The sequence below is a fragment of the Lolium perenne genome, chromosome 3, assembly GCF_019359855.2.
Source record: "Lolium perenne isolate Kyuss_39 chromosome 3, Kyuss_2.0, whole genome shotgun sequence".
In the NCBI taxonomy this organism is placed as follows: domain Eukaryota; kingdom Viridiplantae; phylum Streptophyta; class Magnoliopsida; order Poales; family Poaceae; genus Lolium; species Lolium perenne.
The window spans coordinates 305,137,646-305,158,913 of record NC_067246.2 but is presented as its reverse complement, the minus strand read 5'-3'; the positions used below and the strand labels follow the sequence as shown (position 1 = coordinate 305,158,913).

At 53.7% G+C, this 21,268-nt stretch overlaps 1 pseudogene; it reads right to left on the bottom strand.

The window, feature by feature from the left end:
• Positions 1-13,262: 13,262 nt before the first annotated feature.
• Positions 13,263-20,275, bottom strand: LOC127345319 (protein NRT1/ PTR FAMILY 2.13-like; annotated as a pseudogene).
• Between the last annotated feature and the right edge of the window lie 993 nt (positions 20,276-21,268).

Sequence of the window (21,268 nt, the reverse complement as noted above, 5' to 3'; positions counted from 1 at the left end):
ATTGTGTGCATAGAATAGTTTGTGTGAATATATGGGATGTTTGGAATAGCCAATGAATTGTTTGGTGATTGTATCCTCGTATTCGTATTTTAGACGCTAGTACCGGGGACTATCAAGAGGAGGAGGTTTTCTACCAAGAAGAAGGAGAAGAAGACCACTTTGATCAGTACACCACTCAAGGCAAGCTAACATCCTTGCAAACCATATTATGGCCAGCAAATATTCTTGCAAGACTACCCAAGTGCAAAGCTCCACAAGAGCAAGGCACCATTACTTTCTACTTTATGCTTATGATCCTATTTCCCAGTTTTACTTTACAAGCTTTTATTTTTGATTATTTATAACTTGCTTTTATAGTTAACTTTGGTCTAGAGATAGAATACGACAAGAGTATCAAACTTAGCCTAGCAAGCTCCAAGATATTTAGCACCCCTCAGGACTAGTTGCTAGTGCTCAATATCAAAAGTGGCTACTCTAGATGGGAACTTGTGAATTGAAATGACTTTGAAAACCTTGGAATGATGAGTCATTCTATTGAAAGATTTTGAAGGTGAATGTGACTGGTGAATGACTTGGTGAATTTTACAAAAACTGATGGTTGGGTTTGGATGCGATACCTTTCCAATTTTGCAAGTACCCCCACAATACCTGATATGGGTAGGGCTTAACTAGAAGTTTATGTATCTTAGTATGGGTTCCCTCTAAACAAGCGTCATCGGGGTTATGCCAAGGGCTGCCTCCAACCAAAGATGAAATGATGTGATATGACGTGAATATGAGGTGAATGTCCGGCCCAAGCCCTGTGCAGTTCCCAGGCTGACAGTTGGTCTTCACTGGGAGGCCAAGCTCATGGGGAGAGGTGCCTATACTAGGATATGTAAGTGAAAGGTTATGATTGGTAGTCCGCACACGGAGTGTGGTAAATCAGGGCCAGTTAACCCTGACGGATTATTGCAAATGTTGTGGCACAAGTGTACGACCTCTGCAGAGTGTAGATCTATTCGAATAGCCGCGTCCTCGGTTATGGACGGTTGGAATGGCCATACTGTTCCGTCATCAGACCATTTTCAAAATGTGACATGTGAAGGGTGACTTGAGTTTTGAACTTGAAAGGTGAATGGTGAACTTGACTTTGAATCACAACTGAGTTGTGGGAATGACACTAATGTTCCCACTTGAGTTAGTTGAGCAAATGAAGGTTTTTGATTATTAAAGTGTTTATGAAATAAAACTGGCTTTCTGCAAATGAAACTAGAGCTTAGCATCCCCTTCTATAGTTGATAGTGCTTACCTTAGTATTAGTTTGCGAGTACTTTAAAGTACTCATGGCTTTGTCCCTGGCTATTCAAATGGCCAGACTATGAAGAGGAGCACCAGAACCCGGAAGAAGGACATCAGGACGTCTACGACAACTAGGATCACTCCTGACGTCAACAGTTGCCTGTGGAATAGATGGACTACTACTACGCTACTCACTTCCGCTATGTGTTTTGTAATTGATCAATAGATCAACTAGTATTGTAATGAGACTGGATCATGTGATCCCGTGTTGTAAGACAATTATGCGTTGTAATAAATGATGTGTTGTGATATTAATCTATTATGTCTCGCAAAAACAATATTCCTGGGATTGCGATGAATGGCATAATAGGCATCTGGACTTAAAAATCCGGGTGTTGACAGCTCATCCAGCTGGGCCTTGACCATGCCAAGGCGCTAAAGGCTGCTGAAGCCGACGCAGCGGCCAAGATGCATGAAGCTCTTGAGGATGCCGGCAACTCCAATATGGTGTTGCAGGCCGAGCTGGAGGAGGCCGCCAAGGCGCTGAAAGGTGTCGAGGACAAGGCCGCGCGGCTGGAGGCGGAGCAGAAGGAGTGCAACCGGCTGGTCTTGCAAATTGACACACTTGCCTACCGTAAGTCCTTTCCTTTTGCACTTTCTGACTACTGCCCACAAGCCTTTTTTCTTCCGATCGCATTTTCTTTCCGTTATATTTCCTTCCGGTTGTATTTTCTTCCGGATTCCTTTCCTTAGCCTTTTTCTTTCTTTGCACAGGCCTCTTACCGGACTCTCAGAGGTTTGCTGTCAAGAAGGTGGACGAGCACCGCACTGCCCAGGGCCAAGAGAATCTTGGCGTGCCATGGACCCCCTACGACCATCTGGTCGCGCTGAGCGCGCGGGTGTCTCACATGCGCGCCATAGATCGCAACCTATCTGACATTCCTGATGTAGCTACCCAGCTCTTCAGGACTCTGTGGCCTGGCGAGGAGGTGCCGGATACTTTCTCACTGATCAGCGACCGCCTCAAGGGCGCCGGCAAGAGGATCCGCGAGTGGCAGTGCTCCGCTGCCCGCGCTGGAGCAGACTCTGCCCTCCGCGTCGCTTGCTCATGGTATCCGGAGCTGAACTTGGATGCCCTCACCGGAGTGCGCGAAGGCGCGGAAACCGATCTGGACCCGATTCTCACCGCTAAGCGGCAGGATCGCGCGTACCACATCGCGGAGTATGCTGACATGCGCACCTTCATCCCTCCCCCTCCTGATGTCCAAGATTATCTCGATGAGGAGGAGGATGAAGCCGAGGAGGAGCCTCTGGGCGATGCCGGTGCTGGCGATGCCCCTCCCGAAGCCCCCGCTGCCTGATCATCCACTTGGTTGAAAATTTACCTGTGTTATGTTATTTGGTCCTGCGTATCTCAGAACAATGTCCTGTTAAATTCTGCCCCGGTATGCCGGGGCTCATGATGTAAAACTTTAAGTTTGCTTTTGGTTGCTGCACAACATTTTATGCCGGTAAGTTATACCGGTAGTTAATTATCTTAAGTTTGCCTTAGCATATTTGCTTTTGGTTTTGCTTTTATCCTTCACTGCAAGGATTTCCAAATTGTTTCCGCATCCAATTCGATGCACACTTGGTTCTTTTGCCTTGGCTCTGCCTGCCTTCTCTGGGCGTTCTTTGGCGTATGAGCACAAGGTTCTTTCACCAAACAAGCATTTTCTTGAATTTAGAAATAACTTCGAAATTTTGCAAAAAACCGGTTTAACCGGGGTTAGTTAAATTTTTCCGGATTGTTTGTTCCCATTCTCTCTCTTCGCGGTTCGCGTGCTTAGTTGCTACCGGTTTATCTTGCTTGCCATGAAGCCGGTTTGCGGACAGCAGCAGAGTCGAAGACTCCGGTAGGTTTAGCACGCTACTAAACCTAAAAGAAAAAATGTTCACCAAGCAGCCGGTGAACTGAAAAAATAAACATGTTTCATGCAACTTAGGTTGGGGTAGTCCCCGAGATTCATTCAAGGTTCCGGCATCTTTTATTCATAGCAATTAAGGTACAAAAAGGAACTTCTTACACCACAACTTCAAGAGTAGAAAGGACGCAACAGAGCTACGTTCCACGGACGCTTGCTCTCCTCTCCGGACCTGTCCGCCTTTCCTTTTTTCCACTCCTGTGCATCGATCAAGTAATATGCATCATTGTGAAGCACTTTGCTTACAATGAAGGGACCTTCCCATGGTGGCAAGAGCTTATGCCGGCCTTCAGTGCGCTGCACTAGGCGTAGCACGAGATCTCCTTCCCGGAAAACCCTCGGGTTAACCTTCCGGCTATGATAGCGTCTGAGGTTTTGCTGGTAAATGGCTGTTCTTGCCAAAGCCAGCTCTCTTGCTTCTTCTAGCAAGTCCACATCATTTTCTCTGGCCTCTTTGACCTCTTGCTCAGTATAGAGCTGTACCCTTGGTGAATCATGAATGATGTCAGTTGGTATGACCGCTTCTGCTCCATAAACCATGAAGAATGGAGTGTATCCGGTAGACCGGTTTGGAGTTGTTCTTATACTCCACAGCACTGATGGTAGCTCATCGAGCCAACATCCCGGTGATTTTTCCACCGCATCAATGAGTCTTGGTTTGATACCGGAAAGTACCAAAGCGTTCATTCTTTCCACTTGGCCATTGCCTTGTGGGTGTGCCACTGAGCACAAATCCAACCGGATGTTGTTGTCCTCACAGAACCTTTTGAACTCACCCTGAGCAAAGTTGGTTCCATTGTCAGTGATGATGCTGTGCGGGTATCCATACCGCAAAATGACATCTTTTAAGAACTTCACCACTGTGTGCCCGTCACATTTTGCGATAGGTTTCACTTCTAGCCATTTGGTGAATTTATCCACCATAACCAAGATGTGAGTCATGCTGCTCCTTGCAGTTTTGAATGGGCCGACCATATCGAGGCACCAAACGGCAAACGGCCATGTTAATGGTATTGTTTTTAAACCGGACGCTGGGGTATGATTTTGCTTGGCGTACCTCTGGCACCCGTTGCATTTTCTTACTAAGTCCTCAGCGTTTTCCAAAGTAGTGGGCCAATAAAACCCATGCCGGAATACTTTTGCTACCAGCGCCCTTGATGAAGCATGATGCCCACATTCTCCTTGGTGAATCTCCTCAAGCATTTCTTTCCCTTCTTCCGGTTCCACACATCTTTGAAGGACACCGGTAACGCTTCTCTTGTACACCTCACCATTGATGAATGTATATGCTTTGGACCTTCTTTGTATTCTCCTTGATTCATTTTCGTCATCCGGCAAGGTGCCGTTGATCAGGAATTCCTTAATAGGTTTAAACCACGACGGTGTCTCTCGAACCAAAAACACCGGTGCATCTATCTCCATGCTATCTACCAGCATCGTTTCTTCCGGTATGGGTACAGCAGTCCCCGAGCTTGCCGGAGCAGTCCCCGAGTTTACCGGTGCAGTCCCCGGGTTTCCTTCATCGATATCCATGGGTACTACATGCGATTCCGGTACGAAAATTGATTCCGATTCCGGGCTTGGTTTGATCGATGGTACTCTTAAGTGAGCTAAAGCTATTCCGGGAGGAATTTCTTGCCTGGATGAGCCCAGCTTGGACAAAGCATCCGCGGCTTCATTTTCTGCGCGCGGCACATGATGAAACTCACACCCTTCGAAGAATCCGGCAATCTTTTGCACGTGAAACCGGTACGAGGCCATGTTGGCATCTTTTGCATCCCAATCCCCGGAACACTGCTGTACCACAAGATCTGAATCTCCGTAGCAAATGATCCGGTGCGCACCGATTTCTTTTGCGACCTTAAGCCCATGGATCAAAGCTTCGTATTCAGCGACATTGTTCGATGCCCTGAAATGTACTTGCAAAACATACCGAAGATGATCTCCTTTTGGTGAGGTGAGCACCACACCGGCACCTAGACCCTCTTTAAGTTTGGATCCGTCAAAATGCATCTTCCAGTATTCTATCCTCTGATCTGGCGATTTGTATTGCATCTCCGCCCAATCAACGAGGAAATCAGCCAAAGCCTGTGATTTTATGGCATCCCTTCTTTCGTACGCTGGTACATATGGTGATATCTGGATTGCCCACTTTGCAATTCTTCCGCTAGCGTCCTTGTTGCACATGATATCGGAGATTGGTGCTTCACTCACCACCTTCATAGGATGTTCTTCAAAGTAGTGCTTGAGTTTCGTGGCGGCCATGTACACGCCATAAGTCATCTTTTGGAAGTGAGGGTAGTTTTGTTTTGAGAGGGAGAGCACCTCGCTCAGGTAGTATACCGGCCTCTGGACGGTTTTTCCTTCCTCTTCTCTTTCAACGACAACTACTACGCTCACAACCCGGTTTGTTGCTGCTATGTATAATAGCATAGGCTCTCTTTCTAGAGGTGAAGCCAGTATAGGTGCTGTGGCCAGCATTGTTTTCAGTTCTTTAAACGCTGCGTCTGCCTGAGGGGTCCAGACGAACGTATCGGATTTTTTCATGAGAGCATAGAGTGGCAGAGCTTTTTCTCCCAACCTGCTTACGAACCGGCTTAGCGATGCCAAGCTTCCGGTAAATTTTTGCACATCTTTCAGTTCTCGTGGGATAGTCATTCTTTTTATTGCCCGGATTTTTACCGGATTGACTTCAATGCCTCGGCTTGACACAAGGAAACCGAGCAGCTTGCCGGCAGGGACACCGAAAGTGCATTTTGCCGGATTAAGCTTCATCCGGAACCGTCTTAGGTTATCGAATGTTTGCCGGATGTCCTCGATTAAGGTGTTCTTTACCTTAGTTTTTATCACAATGTCGTCCACATAGACTTGCACATTCTTTCCGATTTGATCGAACAAGCATTTTTGCATACAGCGCTGGTACGTTGCACCAGCGTTGCGCAAACCAAAGGGCATAGTGACATAGCAATAAGCCCCGTGCGGGGTAATGAACGCAGTTTTTATTTGATCTTCCTTTTTCAAGGGAATTTGGTGGAAACCTAAATACGCATCCAGGAAGGACAACAACTCACACCCAGCAGTTGAATCAATCACTTGATCGATCCGTGGCAAAGGAAAAGGATCTCTTGGGCAAGCCTTGTTTAGGTTGGTGTAGTCGATGCACATGCGCCACACCTTTGGAGCTTTTGCCTCCAGGTTCTCATCTTTTTTCTTTTCGACCATTACCGGATTGGCCAGCCACTCTGTGTGCGTGACCTCCACAATGAATCCGGCAACAAGTAGTTTAGTCACTTCTTCTCCAATAATCTTCCTCCTATCTTCAGCGAACCGGTGCAAGGGTTGCCGCACCGGCTTGGCGTCTTTTCGGACATTCAAGGAGTGCTCAGCCAGCTCCCTCGGAACACCCACCAAGTCATCAGTTGACCAGGCAAAGATATTCCGATTCTCACGGAGGAAGCTGACGAGCGCGCTTTCCTATGCTTGATCGAGTCCGGCACCGATGCGAACGGTGCGCTCTGGGTGAGCCGGATCCAGCACAATGTCCTTTGTTTCATTTGTCGGCTTGAATGCCGGTGAGCCCAAGCTTCCACTCATTGCCGCTAAACTCAACTGTGAGGACTGAGCCAGCGCAACCGCGGTCTGCATTCTTCTTTTTTCCTCCGCGATCACCAGCGATTCCGCTAGGTTTGATCCGGCAGATGCAGTTTCCAGTGAGACCTTATAGTTCCCCACCACAGTTAAGGGTCCACGAGGTGCCGGCATCTTCATCTTGAGGTAAGCTGTATGAGTCGTAGCCATGAAAGCTGCCAACGCTGGTCTTCCCAGCAACGCATGGTAAGGACTGTCTAGGTCCACCACCTCAAACTCAACATTTTCAACCCGGCAATTGTCACGTCCTCCAAATGCTACGTCCACCCGAACTTTTCCTACCGGAGCACAGGACAAGCCCGGAACGATTCCGTGGAACGTTGTACGCGTGGGCTGAAGCATGTTTTCTGTTATGCCCAGCGTATGCATGGTGTGCTTGTACATGATGTTTATGCTGCTGCCGTTGTCTATCAGCACCTTGCTGAATTTTACTCGAGTTTGCGGCCCTTTCATGTTTGGGTCCACAACAAGAGCATATCCACCCGGATTCGACATGATTTTGGGGTGATCCTTAAATGACCAGGTAATTTCCTGATCTGACCACAGCATGTATCTGGGAACTGCCGGCATCACGGCATTGACCTCCATGGAGCGGCGGTGCACACTTTGCCTGTCTGTTGGCTCAGTGACAAAGACAACACAACACATACGCGGGCCCTCGTAAACATTCCGGCCCAAAGGTGCCGGTGGAGGTGGTTGATCATCGTTTTGCTCCACCCGGTTAACTTGCTGGTATTGTTGCCTATTTGGCTGCTGCTGTACCGGTAAAGCATTTGCTCTGGTGAGTGGTGGCGGTGGTGGTAGTTGTTGCTGACGCAGCATATCTTGTGACGGCGGCAATACTGTTGAGCACCCTTGTGCTTGCGCGTCCTTTACCGCTCCCTTTTGCATCAAGTACTTGGTCCAAGAACAATCCTTCGTCAGGTGATTTGACGGGTGATCCGGGTTTGGCGTGTGCCACCGGCAAGGTTGATCCATGGCGGCTTCCATGGTGTATTTTACGGGTTCCTGCCAATTCTTTTTCTGGCCCCAGGGTTTCTTTTCTACCCACTGCTTTTTTGGACCCGCCCATGGCTGCGATCCGGTTTTTTGCCTTTGGCTGCCGCCGGCCTCGTAATTTTCTTGCACAGCAGCAACGTGCTGCTGAGCGTACCTTCGATCCGGGAAATCTTCCCTTCTCTTGTTGTTCCGGTTGTCCCGGTATTGTTCCTGTCGCTGCTCCGGCTCAGCTTGTACTGCTGGTTGCAATGGGTCTCCCAATGCATAGCTGTCCGCCACACGTATCATCTCTGCCAAGGTTGCTGGCATGCTTCTCTGCAGCTTCTGCCACAGCGGTGATCCTCTCCGACATCCTTGACTGAACCAAGCAATTGCTTGTGCTTCAATCACTCCTTCACACGTGTTTCTTGTTGAGTTCCATCGGGTAAGATAATCCCTGTCTGTCTCACCGGCACGTTGCTGGCATAAGGCGAGCTGTTGGGGCCGGTTTGGCCTCTTGTAAGTGCTACTGAAGTTGTTCACGAAGGCTTCCTCAAAGTCCAGCCATCCGTTAATGCTTCCTGCCGGCAAGTTGTTAAGCCAAATCCGTGCAGGGCCTACCAGGTAGGACGGTATGATTCTCACCGCCCAACGCCGGTTTACTCCACCACCAGCTACATAAACAGCTGTGACATAGTCCGCCAGCCAATCTTCTGGCTTGGTCGTGCCATCATACGTTTTTGTGTCTCGGGGCAGCTGGAAATTGCGTACCGGTGGCTCTTCTCCCATGATCCGTGGGCCAAAACATTTTGGGCCAGGAGGACCCTCAGATTCGATCATTTCGGATAGATGTACTCTGTCCAGCCTGTGCCTCGCATCCTGGTCTGGCAAACATCTTTCCCCCAGGCGATCTCCCAAGGGGTTCCGGTAGACTCTTGTTCGCTCTACTTCGGAATCTCCCTCTCCGTATCTTTCCGGTTCCGCGGCTCTTGCCTGCCGGTACCTTGGTGGTGGCATTTCCTCATACGCTGCCCTTGCAGCTCGATAATTTTGCCCGGTTTCATATCTACCGGCATGATTGTCTCCGGCATAGCCTCCTCTGGCGTAGCCTCGACCTGCCCCTTGGCTTTTTCTACCGGCATCGTGTTGCCCGGCTTGTTGTTTTCCGGCAAGAACCGGATCGTACACAGTCATCTGCTGTGCGTTCATCTCTTTTTCTCTTCTTCTGTCCGGATGGGGGGATGATGCCTGCCCATGGGATTTGCTTCCGGCATTCTTTGTTGAACGCACGGATTTTGAGGCCGCAGCCTTGTTCAGCTTAGCCAGTTGCTCAGCATTCTGCTGCTCAATAGTTTCTAGCAGCTCTCTAACACGCTCTTGCTGTTTTGCCAAAGCATCTCCGGAAAGCGATTCACATAGCTCTACTACAGCTTTAGCAGCTTTTATAGTTTTATCCGGGCTGCTGTACTTAGGTTTTTCCACGATGCTAACAGATGCAGAGGTACTTTTGCCGGCAAGAACTTCTTTGCGCAAATCCTGATATAGGTTGCGAGCTTTCAGCCGGTTCTCCGGTACTCTAGCAGCATGAGCGCTAACAAAAGCAAAGCCATGGGCAGTGTTATACTCACGTAGGGTTAGGTTCAGCTCGCGCTGCGCCCGGACGATGTCGGCGCCGTTCGCGAGCAGCTTCTGGCGTTGTGCCTCCAGCTCCGCCTGAGCCGCTGCCGGGTCGATGTTCTGCGCGATGGGCGTTGCCAGCATGTTCATCGCTGCTTGGAGTGGTGTTGCCGGTGGTGCGGAAGATGCTCCCGCAGCGCCAGCGTCGCGCTCCAGCGGTGGCTTGGCCGCACGGGTCGAAGCCGCACGACCAGCACCTTCATCCACAGCTTCTTTTCCTGCACCAACCACGCCGGTCATCATTACCTCAACGCTGCCGGCGGCGCGGCCAGCACAGAGCCACCTTGGCGGGTCCGGTGCCACTAGCACCGGCGAGAGGCGCTGGCGTAGAGGGACGGTGCCGAAGTAGACACGGTGGCTGCCAAACTCGATGATGCGGCCGTTCTTGGGGAAGATGCCGCCGTTGGCGAAGCAGCCCGCGTTGTCGTTGATGAAGTCCATGGCGTAGATGCGCTGCACGAGCGCGGACACCGTACGCTCGCCGGCGACCTCGAGGATGCCCGCCCGAATGTGAACTCCTTCAAGCGCCACTTCATGCCCCACGGTGGGCGCCAACTGTCGTCGTGGCGAACGAGCAGATGCCATAGGATGGCTTAGATTGGGGCCGAATGGACGCTAGAGGATTCGGGGGAGGGTTTGCGACTAGATGGGATGAACTTCCGGATGCTTTCCTCAAGAACACAACCAAAGGCCGGTATGCAAGAAGAGAGACAAGAGGAAGAACTCTTTACTAGATCGCATGCTTCATTGATTTCAGCATGGTTACAAGTGCTTGGATACAAGTTCTATCGTCTAATCTCCTCTGTGTCCACGCGCCTGTAAGAGGCAGTACCCCTTCTCCTTATATAGGGGAGAGGGTGGCTTACAGAACAAGGAACCCTAATGGCATCTTTGACTGGACAAACTACTTTACAAAGCTACTTTAATCACAGATGACGCCGGAGTCTTCTTTAATCAGGGACGCTGACGTCCTCCGGCTTCTTTCAGCGTCATCTCTCTCTTTGGCGCCAGGGCTCCGATTAAAGCCGCTTTGCTTAGCTTATCCTTGTCTTCTTGCTCTGAAGAGAATCTTTGACCAGTCCTGCCGACAGGCCCTTCTCTCCGGTATCTTCTTTTACCGGGTTCCAGCATACCCCCTTGGGGATACCGGCTTAGCTTCACTTAGCCCAAACTCCTACCTTTGTATTCCGGTAAGAATATTAAACCGGTATCTCGATGGCTCAAACCATCCGGTTTGGCATGCCTTTGGCATACCGGGGGTTATCCCCCCAACATGAGTTAACTCCTATGCAAGTCTTACTGATGCTTGTCTTGAAAGTACTATTCATGAAAAGTCTTTGCTATATGATTCAGTTGTTTAGTCATTATCTTTACCATTGCTTCGAATCACTTCATTCATTTCATATGCTTTACAATAGTATTGATCAAGATTATGATATCAGCATGTCACTTCAGAAATTATCCTTGTTATCGTTTACCTACTCGAGGGCGAGTAGGAACTAAGCTTGGGGATGCTTGATACGTCTCAAACGTATCTATAATTTCTTATGTTCCATGCTAGTTTTATGACAATACTCACATGTTTTATACACACTTTACATCATTTATATGCATTTTCCGGCACTAACCTATTAACGAGATGCCGAAGCGCCAGCCTCGTTTTGTGCTGTTTTTGGTTTCAGAAATCCTACACAGGAAATATTCTCGGAATTGGACGAAACGAACGCCCAGGGTCTTATTTTTCCACGGAGCTTCCAGAAGACCGAAGAGGATACGAAGTGGGGCCACGAGGCGCCCTAACCATAGGGCAGTGCGGCCAGCATGGGGCCCACGCCGGCCTATGGTGTGGGGCCCCCATGCCTCCAACGACTCTGCCCTTCCGCCTACTTAAACACTCCGTCGCGAAAACCCTATTACCGAGAGCCACGATACGGAAAAAGTTCCAGAGACGCCGCCGCCGCCAATCCCATCTCGGGGGATTCAGGAGATCGCCTCCGGCACCCTGCCGGAGAGGGGAATCATCACCGGAGGGCTCTACATCACCATGCCCGCCTCCGGACTGATGCGTGAGTAGTTCATCCTTGGACTATGGGTCTATAGCAGTAGCTAGATGGTTGTCTTCTCCTCTTGTGCTATCATGTTTAGATCTTGTGAGCTGCCTATCATGATCAAGATCATCTATTTGTAATGCTACATGTTGTGTTTGTTGGGATCCGATGATTACTGAATACTATGTCAAGTTGATTATCAATCTATCATATATGTGTTGTTTATGTTCTTGCATGCTCTCTGTTGCTAGTAGAGGCTCTGGCCAAGTTGATACTTGTGACTCCAAGAGGGAGTATTTATGCTCGATAGTGGGTTCATGTCTCCATTGAATCTGGGACAGTGACATAAAGTTCTAAGGTTGTGGATCTGCTGTTGCCACTAGGGATAAAACATCAATGCTTTGTCTAAGGATATTTGTGTTGATTACATTACGCACCATACTTAATGCAATTGTCTGTTGTTTGCAACTTAATACTAGAAGGGGTGCGGATGCTAACCCGAAGGTGGACTTTTTAGGCATAGATGCATGCTGGATAGCGGTCTATGTACTTTGTCGTAATGCCCTAAGTAAATCTCATAGTATTCATCATGATATGTATATGCATCTCTATTTGTCAATTGCCCAAGTGTAATTTGTTCACCCAACATGCTATTTATCTTATTGGAGAGACACCACTAGTGAACTGTGGATCCCGGTGTATTCTTTTACATCTGAAATACAATCAACTGCAATCACTGTTCTCCGTTGTTCTTCACAAGCAAACATCATTCTCCACACCATATGTTTAATCCTTTGTTTACAGCAAGCCGGTGAGATTGACAACCTCACTGTTAAGTTGGGGCAAAGTATTTTGGTTGTGTTGTGCAGGTTCCACGTTGGCGCCGGAATCCCTGGTGTTGCGCCGCACTACACTCCTTCACCAACAACCTTCACGTGGCCTTCGTCTCCTACTGGTTCGACAACCTTGGTTTCATACTGAGGGAAACTTGCTGCTATACGCATCACACCTTCCACTTGGGGTTTCCAACAGACGTGTGCTTCACGCGTTATCACTGTGCTACTGTGGAGGAGGCTGAAGTGTTGGCCTGCCTCGAGGGCATCCTTTATTTGGCAGCTCATCCACAGAAGCGGGGAATCCTTGAAACCGATTGTGCTCGGGTTGTGGCCGTCCTCTCCTCGACAGATGGAGATCGATCGGCGCATTGGAGTCTTTTCCAGGAGGCCAGGGGTTTGATGAATATGCTCTTGGAGGTCCAAGTAGGCAAGGTGGCTAGGGTGAGTAATAGAGTTGCTCATGAGTTAGCGCAATTAGGCAAGCGTGAGTGTGGTGTTTTGCATGGAGCTGTCCCTTCCTGCGTGTTGGGTTTGCTCATGCGTGATTGTAATAACAATGTTGCCTAATTAATAAAGCTCACCCAGGTCCAAAAAAAAGATGATGGAGAGAGGAACCGAGGAGGAAGCCGAAGCAGAGTCTTGTTCAGGCCGAAGCCATCCGTTCTGTCTAAGCCCCCTCTGGCCCTCTCCATGGCCACATCCAGATGTTTATCTGAACAGGCCGAGGCACAGCAGTGTTGGCCCAGATTCCAGCCCGATCTGAGAGTAGAAGGGTCTCTTACAGGAAGTGTCGCTGACACCACAGGTACGATAGCCGGAGAATGGTCCGCCTACTGGTCCTTGTACCGATAGAAGTTGGAGCAGACGAGGAAGTAGACGAGGTTGATCGCCCCGAACACGGCCATGGAGTAGTAGAAGTAGTCCAGCCTCCCTGCGTTGATGTCGTCGCTGACCCATCCGCCGCCGCCACGCCGCCTCGTCCTCGTGTTCACGACGTTCACCACCAGCGTGGCCAGATAGTTGCTGGCTCCCTGGGCACAGTAGAAAGCTGCGTTCCCGAGCGTGCACATCTGGTGCGGGAACTGCATGTTGTAGAACTCCATCTGCCCGACCATGCTGAACGCCGCGGACAAGCCCATCACCACGAGCTGCGGTGTGACGAGGAACACGGACAGTGGCGACGTGCCACCGTGTCCGAGCGCGGAGTCCCTACGCCGGCGCTCCACCATGGCTGCAATCACGAACGACAGCACGCTGATCGCGAACCCGACGCCCTGCCTCTGCAGCAAGGTGAGGCCGCCCTCCGTCTTGGTGAGCCGCTGCGCGACCGTGGCGATGAGCAGCTCGTAAATGGGCACGAAGAGCGCGACGGAGAGGTAGAATATGGCGATTATCGAAACCGGCGGGATGGAGAAGCTCTTGCCCATGTGGAGGTCCATGGTCAGAGCCTGCAGGAACGTGTAGTTGGAAATCTCAACCATGCCGATGAACCACAGCACGCCGGAGACCCATATAGGGATGATCTTGACGATGCACTTCACCTCCTCCACCTGCTGTACGCTGCAAAGGTTCCACGGCCGCGCTGGGAACCCGTCGGCCCGTTTCTCGTCGGCGTCGGTCATGATGGCCGCCTTGTTCAGAAAGCTGAGCTGCAGCGTGAGCGGGAGCCTGAAGACTACAACGCGGCCGGCAGCGGGAGGGGGCTCGCTATAGAGTAGCGCCTCCTGCCGCTGCGCGTCGTTGGAGTGCGGCAGCCGGAGCCTCCACTTCCGGCCAGACGCGATGGCCACCCGCGCGACGCTCGCGAAGATGCTGCCCTCGGGCGGCACGTAGACATACCACGGCGTGCCGATGAGGAACACGGCGAAGGTGGCGAGCATTAGCGCCGTTGGGATGCCAAAGCCATGCCCCCAGCTCACCTTGTCCTAGACGTACGCTATGACGGTGAGCGCCAGGAACGTGGCCATCATGGTGAAGACGTAGTACCCGCCGTAGTAGCGCCTGAGCCCTTCCTTGTGGCGCCTCTCATCGAACTGGTCCGCGCCAAACGGCAGGCTGGTCGGACTCGTGCCGCCCATGCCGACGACGAGCAGCCCCATGGCGACGTACATCACAGCGCGCTGGAGGCCCGACGCGCCCGCGCACGTGCCAGCTTGCCGCGCCAGGACGCCGCATGATGGCGGCTTGAGCTGACGGATCGTCGCGGTCAGTGTGATCGCCACCATTCCCTGCACGCGCGCATGGGCTTCCAACACATGAGAAGGAATGATTAATTAGTCGTACTTGCTTCATCAGTTCATGTCTTCATGATCGCTTACAAGGAAGCCGGCTATGGTTCCGAACAGCAAAGTCCGGAACCTGCCGCAAAATGCGTCGGCGACAAAGGCTCCGACCACCGGGGAGAAGCTGGAGGTGCCGCTGAAGATATTAGCCAGGTCTGTCGCCCCGTTCGCCTTCATGTTGTAGTGCTTGATGAGGTAGTTGGTGATGGGCTGGGAGAAGGCGCTGAACGCCATGGCCGTGGCCGTTGTAGAAAGGTTATTGGAGATTGCACAACACCAATAGGGCCGGCTGCTCATATATATATAGGCGGACACATGTACAATTACAGGTACAACCCTAAGAAAACACGGGGACCTATGTCTATACAATATGTTACTCAACACCCCCCCGCAGTCGAAGGGTCGGCACCGACACACAGACTGGAGCAAAACTTAGGAAAAGTAGTGGATGGCAATCCCTTCGTCATGATGTCGGCAAATTGCTGAGACGTCGGTACGTGAAGAACTCGAACGCGACCGAGGGCAACTTGCTCACGAACGAAGTGGATGTCCAACTCGATGTGCTTGGTGCGCCGATGATGAACAGGGTTGGCGGAGAGGTAGACAGCCGATACGTTGTCGCAGAAAACCACCGTAGCCTTGTCAACAGGACAAGAGAGCTCGGACAGAAGCTGACGAAGCCATGTGCACTCAGCCACAGCGTTAGCCACGGCGCGGTACTCGGCCTCAGCACTGGAGCGGGACACGGTGGGCTGCCTCTTGGAGGACCAAGAGACAAGCGATGAGCCGAGGTAGACGCAGTAGCCGCTGGTGGAGCGGCGCGTATCCGGGCAACCCGCCCAGTCCGTGTCGGAGTAGGCGACAAGGTCAGTCGACGTCGAGGGCGAAGCATGCAACATCAAGCCGTAGCCCATGGTACCACAGACGTAGCGGAGAATCCGCTTCACCGCAGCCCAATGAGCATCCCGAGGAGCATGCATATGCAAGCACACCTGCTGCACGGCGTACTGGAGCTCCGGTCGCGTCAGCGTCAAGTACTGAAGAGCACCAACGATGGAGCGATAGAGCGGCGCGTCAGACGCCAGCGACCCATCACTGGCGGAGAGCTTGGCCTTCGTGTCGACAGGAGTAGGCGCAGGGTTGCAGTTAAGCATCCCTGCACGCTCGAGAAGCTCGTGGGCATACTTCCGCTGATGGAGGAAGAACCCGTCCGCACGTCGGACAACCTCGATGCCGAGGAAGTAGTGGAGCGGGCCAAGATCCTTCAACGCGAACTCAGCGCGAAGGCGGTCGGTGAGCTGTCGAAGAAGACCAGCGGTGGAGGCCGTCAGGATGATGTCATCGACGTACAGCAGCAGGTATGCCATGTCGTTGCCGGTCCGGTAGACAAACAGTGAAGCATCGGAGCGCGTGGAGCGGAAACCCAGCTGATGCAGGAAGCCGGCGATGCGCTGGTACCAGGCGCGGGGTGCCTGCTTCAGTCCATACAGAGACCGAGAGAGCAAGCACACGTCATCGGGGCGCTCGGTGTCGACGAAGCCGATGGGTTGCTGACAGTACACCTGTTCCTGCAGATGGCCATGAAGGAAGGCGTTGGAGACGTCCATCTGATGTACGGGCCACGCACGAGACGCGGCGAGGTGCAACACTGTGCGGATCGTGCCCGGTTTGACAACCGGGGCAAACGTATCCGTGAAGTCGACGCCAGCGCGCTACCGAAAACCGTGCACCACCCAGCGCGCCTTGTAGCGCTCGAGAGTACCGTCGGAGCCGAGCTTGTGCTTGAAGACCCATTTGCCGGAGATGACGTTGGCGCGAGGGGGCCGGGGAACGAGCTCCCAGGTCCTATTGCGCTGCAGCGCGTCGTACACCTCCTGCATGGCGGCGCGCCAATGCGGGTCGCGCAAGGCAGCGCGAGCCGAGGTGGGCACCGGCGAAGGAGCGGTCGCCGGGCCGGTGGCAGAACCGGTCGGACCGGGCGGCAGGCCGGGTGGGCCGGCCGGAGGGCCGGTCTGACCGGGCGCTTGGCCGGGTCGGCTGGTGAAGGGGCGCCGCCGTCGTGCGGCAATATGTTGCCGCCGCCGGGCCCGTGGCGGCGACGCGGTAGACGGAGACGCCGCGCAGACATACTGGTCGGCGGGGTAGCGTGTAGATGGCTGCCGCACGCCTGCACGGGCGCGGGTGAGCATGGGCTCAGGAGCCGCAGCGACGGGTGGCGAGGCAGACGACGAAGGGGCGGCCGCCGCGGGCGATGGCGCCTCGGGCGACGCGGGCGATGGCGCCTCGGGCGCGGTTGAAGGGGACGCCGCGGGCGATGGCGCCGCGGCGACGCTGGCGATGGCGCCTCGGGCGACGCGGGCGACGGGCGCGCGCGCGCCGCGCCGCCGCGGGCGACGGGGACGCCGAGGGACCAGGCGGGGCCGGCACCGAAGGGGCCACCGCGGTCAGTCGTCGGCGCGCGGCCGCAGGAGGGCCAGCGGGCGCCGGGGGCATCGTCGGAGGTGTCGCCATGAGTCCCTGCTGAAACTGAAAAACCAACTCGTCAAAGTACACGTGCCGGGAAGTGAGGACACGATGGGAGACCGGGTCGTAACAGCGGTAGCCCTTGGTGTTGGCGGGGTAGCCGAGAAATACACAAGGGAGGGAGCGCGGCGCAAGCTTATGCACGGCGGTGGCAGCAGTGTTAGGATAACACCGGCAGCCGAAGATGCGGAGGTCATCATAGGTGGGCGGCGCACCGTAAAGGAGATGATGCGGTGTGTAGGACCAACGCACACGACACGGGCGGATGTTGACGAGGAGAGTCGCCGTGGCAAGGGCATCCGGCCAGAATCGCGGGGGCATGGAGGCATGGAACAGAAGGGTGCGGACGCAGTCGTTGAGGGTACGAAGCATCCGTTCGGCACGGCCATTCTGTGAAGAAGTGTATGGACACGTGAGGCGGAAGATGGCGCCGTGGGTGGCTAGAAGTGAGCGAGTGGTGATGTTGTAGAACTCCTTGCCGTTGTCGGTTTGTAAGGCGTGAATGGGGCAACCAAACTGAGTGGAGACGAAGGCGAAGAAGGCGGTGAGGGTGGTGGCAACATCTGACTTACGGCGAAGTGGAAAAGTCCATACAAAATGCGAGTAATCATCAAGAATCACAAGATAATAATTATAACCAGAGTTACTCGGTACCGGCGAGGTCCATACATCACTATGAATAAGTTGAAAAGGAAACGACGCGACTGTGGAGGACGAGCTAAACGGAAGGCGAACATGTTTGCCTAGACGACATGCTTCACAAGAGTGGGCATCCGTTTTATTACAAGTAAAGGAGAAGCCTTGCATTATTTGACGCAGAGTGGCGGAGCTAGGATGACCGAGACGGGCGTGCCAAAGGTCGACACCGGCGGAGAGGGCGAGTGGGCGGCCGGTGGTGGTGGAGGCCGCGCCAACGGGGTAGAGATCGCCGGGGCTGTCACATCGGTGGAGGAGCATCCGGGTACGACCATCCTTGACAGAGAAACCAAAAGCGTCAAATTCCACAGTCACAGGGTTATCACGACAGAAAGACTTAACAGAAACAAGATTTTTAATCAAGTCAGGAGAAACAAGGATGTTATGGAGAGAGAGAGGAGTGGAGGTGGAAGGAAAAGAGACAGAACCAGTGTGAGTAATAGGAAGAGCATGACCGTTGCCAACGATGATGCGAGAAGAAGTGGAAGCGGGTGTGGAAAAGGAGAGGTTACCGGGATGCGCAGCTATATGCGCGGAGGCGCCGGTGTCCATGAACCAGTCGCCACCGCCACCATACGCCCCAGCAGAGGGGGCGCTCTGGAGGGCGGTCAGGAGCGCGGGATCCCACGGGGTCGCACCCGGAGGGGCGGTGTAGGCCGGGGCAGGCTGGGGCGCCGCGTAGAACGCCTGGTGGGAGGCTGGACGCAACCCCATAATGCCCGGGTAGGGGGCGCGGCACGGGCATGGAGTAGGCGTGAACAACCCCGGTCCACGGGTTGTGACCGGCAGTCCATGGCGGAGGGGCGGTGTACTGCGGGGGACGAGGCGCGGGGGCGGCGGCATTGGCACTGCCACCGTTGCCACCACCACAGCGACGACGGCCACGGCGGCTACCTCCAGGAGGAGCTGGCTGCCCGGTCCAGGGACCGGTCTGGCCGGCCGGGGCGCCAGCGTGCCCAGTCCAGGGGCCGGTCTGGCCGGCCTGGTGACCGGACTGGCCGGTCCACGGTCCGGTCTGACCGGGCAGCGGGGCGGCGGCGGGGAAACCCGGCGGCGGACCCATAGGGCGAGGCGCAGGGGCGCGGGAGTCTGGGCGCCGCGGGAGAAGCCAGCGGCGAAGGCGGTGTGGGCCGCCCGAGCCCAGAGGTGCTTGAGGCGGCGCTCCTCGAGGCGCAGGTACGCCACGGCCTGCTCGAAGGTGGGCGTGGTGAGGAGCGTGAGGTTGGAGGCGGCGTTGCTGAGATCCTCGCCGAGACCCGCCGACAGGGTGGAGAGCATGATCTTGTCATCGATCGGGAACTCCAAGTCGCGGAGCTCATCGGAGAGACTCTTCAGCTTGAGGGCGTAGTCATCGAGAGACAAGTCGTTCTGGTGGGTGCCGAAGAACTCCTGCTGGAGGAAGGTGACCCGCTGGATTTTGTTGTCGGTGAAGAGGCCGGTGATCTTAGCCCAGACCGTGTGGGCGGAGTCGCCGTCGCGGACGACGGTGCGAAAGATGTCGTTGGAGACGGTCTGGTAGAACCAGCGGATGATGGTGGCGTCGATGGCGAGCCACTCGGGGTCGTGCGGCATGGCGAGGAGATCGATGGTGCCGTCGACGTGATCAAGGAGATCATACTCGCGGAAGAGCAGCCCAAAGTACGTCTTCCACGGGAAGAAGTTGGCATCGGTGGTGGAGAGCTTCAGCGGCACGCGCTCGGCGATGGGGATGTCGCGGATGATGGCAACGGAGGGGCCGGCGAAGGGGTTGCTGCTGCCGGAGCCGGAGGAGAAACCGGAGCCGGATGAGTCGAAGCGCTCCATGGCGGAAGCGGTGGTGGTGGTGAGTGCCGGCGGCGCCCTAGATGAGAAGGGCGGCGGCTAGGGTTGGGAGGGGGTGGCCGGCGGCGCCCCAAGGGAAGAGGAGGGCGGCGGCTAGGGCAGGACCCAAAGGGTCCCTGATACCATGTAGAAAGGTTATTGGAGATTGCACAGCACCAATAGGGCCGGCTGCTCATATATATATAGGCGGACACATGTACAATTACAGGTACAACCATGAGAAAACACGGGGACCTATGTCTATACAATATGTTACTCAACAGCCGTGAAGAATCCTACGGATATAGTAGCACAAGCAGAAGATGTAAGAAATGTGGGCTTCAATAAACGACTCTCTAGTCCTGATGAAAATTAAGCGTCCAGTCCAGGCATGCACCGATGATGAACATGACGGCCATCCATCCTCTCGGCCGCGGCGTCATCCCGCCGCCGGCCTCTTCGACCGCTTCGTTGCCGGCCCCGAACTGCTTGCCGCACGCCGTGGGAGGCACAGGTGCTTCCGGCCGGCCGCCGTCACACATCGAAAAGATACACTTTGGAATTGCAACTGATTAGATCGATGGCTACCGATCGATGGAATGGGCCGGTAAGAACTTTGAACACTTGGATGTTATGTACTTAATCTGTGCTCTCCGAGAAAAGTAAAAGGGGATATCATTGCCCCCAGTCCAATCCCGATTAACTAAGCTATGTTTAGTCAAAATGCCATTTGTAACAACCACGAGAAAAATATGACTCTCAAGAGGAAGTTTAGGTCATTGAGAAGAAATCCAACGCCGGTCGCCATCTCGACGTAGCCCGTGTGGGCTATATCACCTCGTACAAGCTGAGTCTAGCTAAGCTGACTACATACCACTTTGTTTTAATGTGTTGTGTTTGGTAGGTTGTAGCAGTTGAGCTGTGCTCAGTTGAGAGTTTGTCTGATGTCCTGTATGATTTCAGCCAGGCCGAACAAAAATAAAAAAGCAGTCGGGTCCTAAATACAAAATGAAAAATGCAATCAAGTCCCTGGAGGTCGGGCTCAGGTTCAGATCCAAGCGCTGCCGCCAAGAAACCCAAGCGCCGCTAGGGGAGGAACGCGCCACCATGAGAGGCACGCGCCACCGAGAGAGCAACGAGCCGCTGCGAGGAGAGGAACGCGTGCGGTGGGCGAGCCAGGAGAGGCAGTCGACGCGGTGGAAATCTCGGAGGGGGTGGAGCTGATGCCGGGAGAGGCCGGTGGAGAGCTCGGGGAAGGTATGGCTAATGCCGAGAGAGACGAGGTAGGGGAAATGCGGTAGCTGGAGAGGTGCGGGTCCCTGGCCCCTAGAGGGCCAAGTCGCATGCACAAATGGACTCATCCAAGCTGAGTTGCGAAGCTCGATTTCAGCTTCTCAACTCGGCATGGCTGAGGGCCTCTTTTCGTATGAGGTGGGCATTGCTCAAGTCAACCGACCCGATCTATCAAATAACAAATAGTGGGATGAGTTGGGAATATCTATGTTGAGCCGAGCTACCAAACACACGCTATGGTT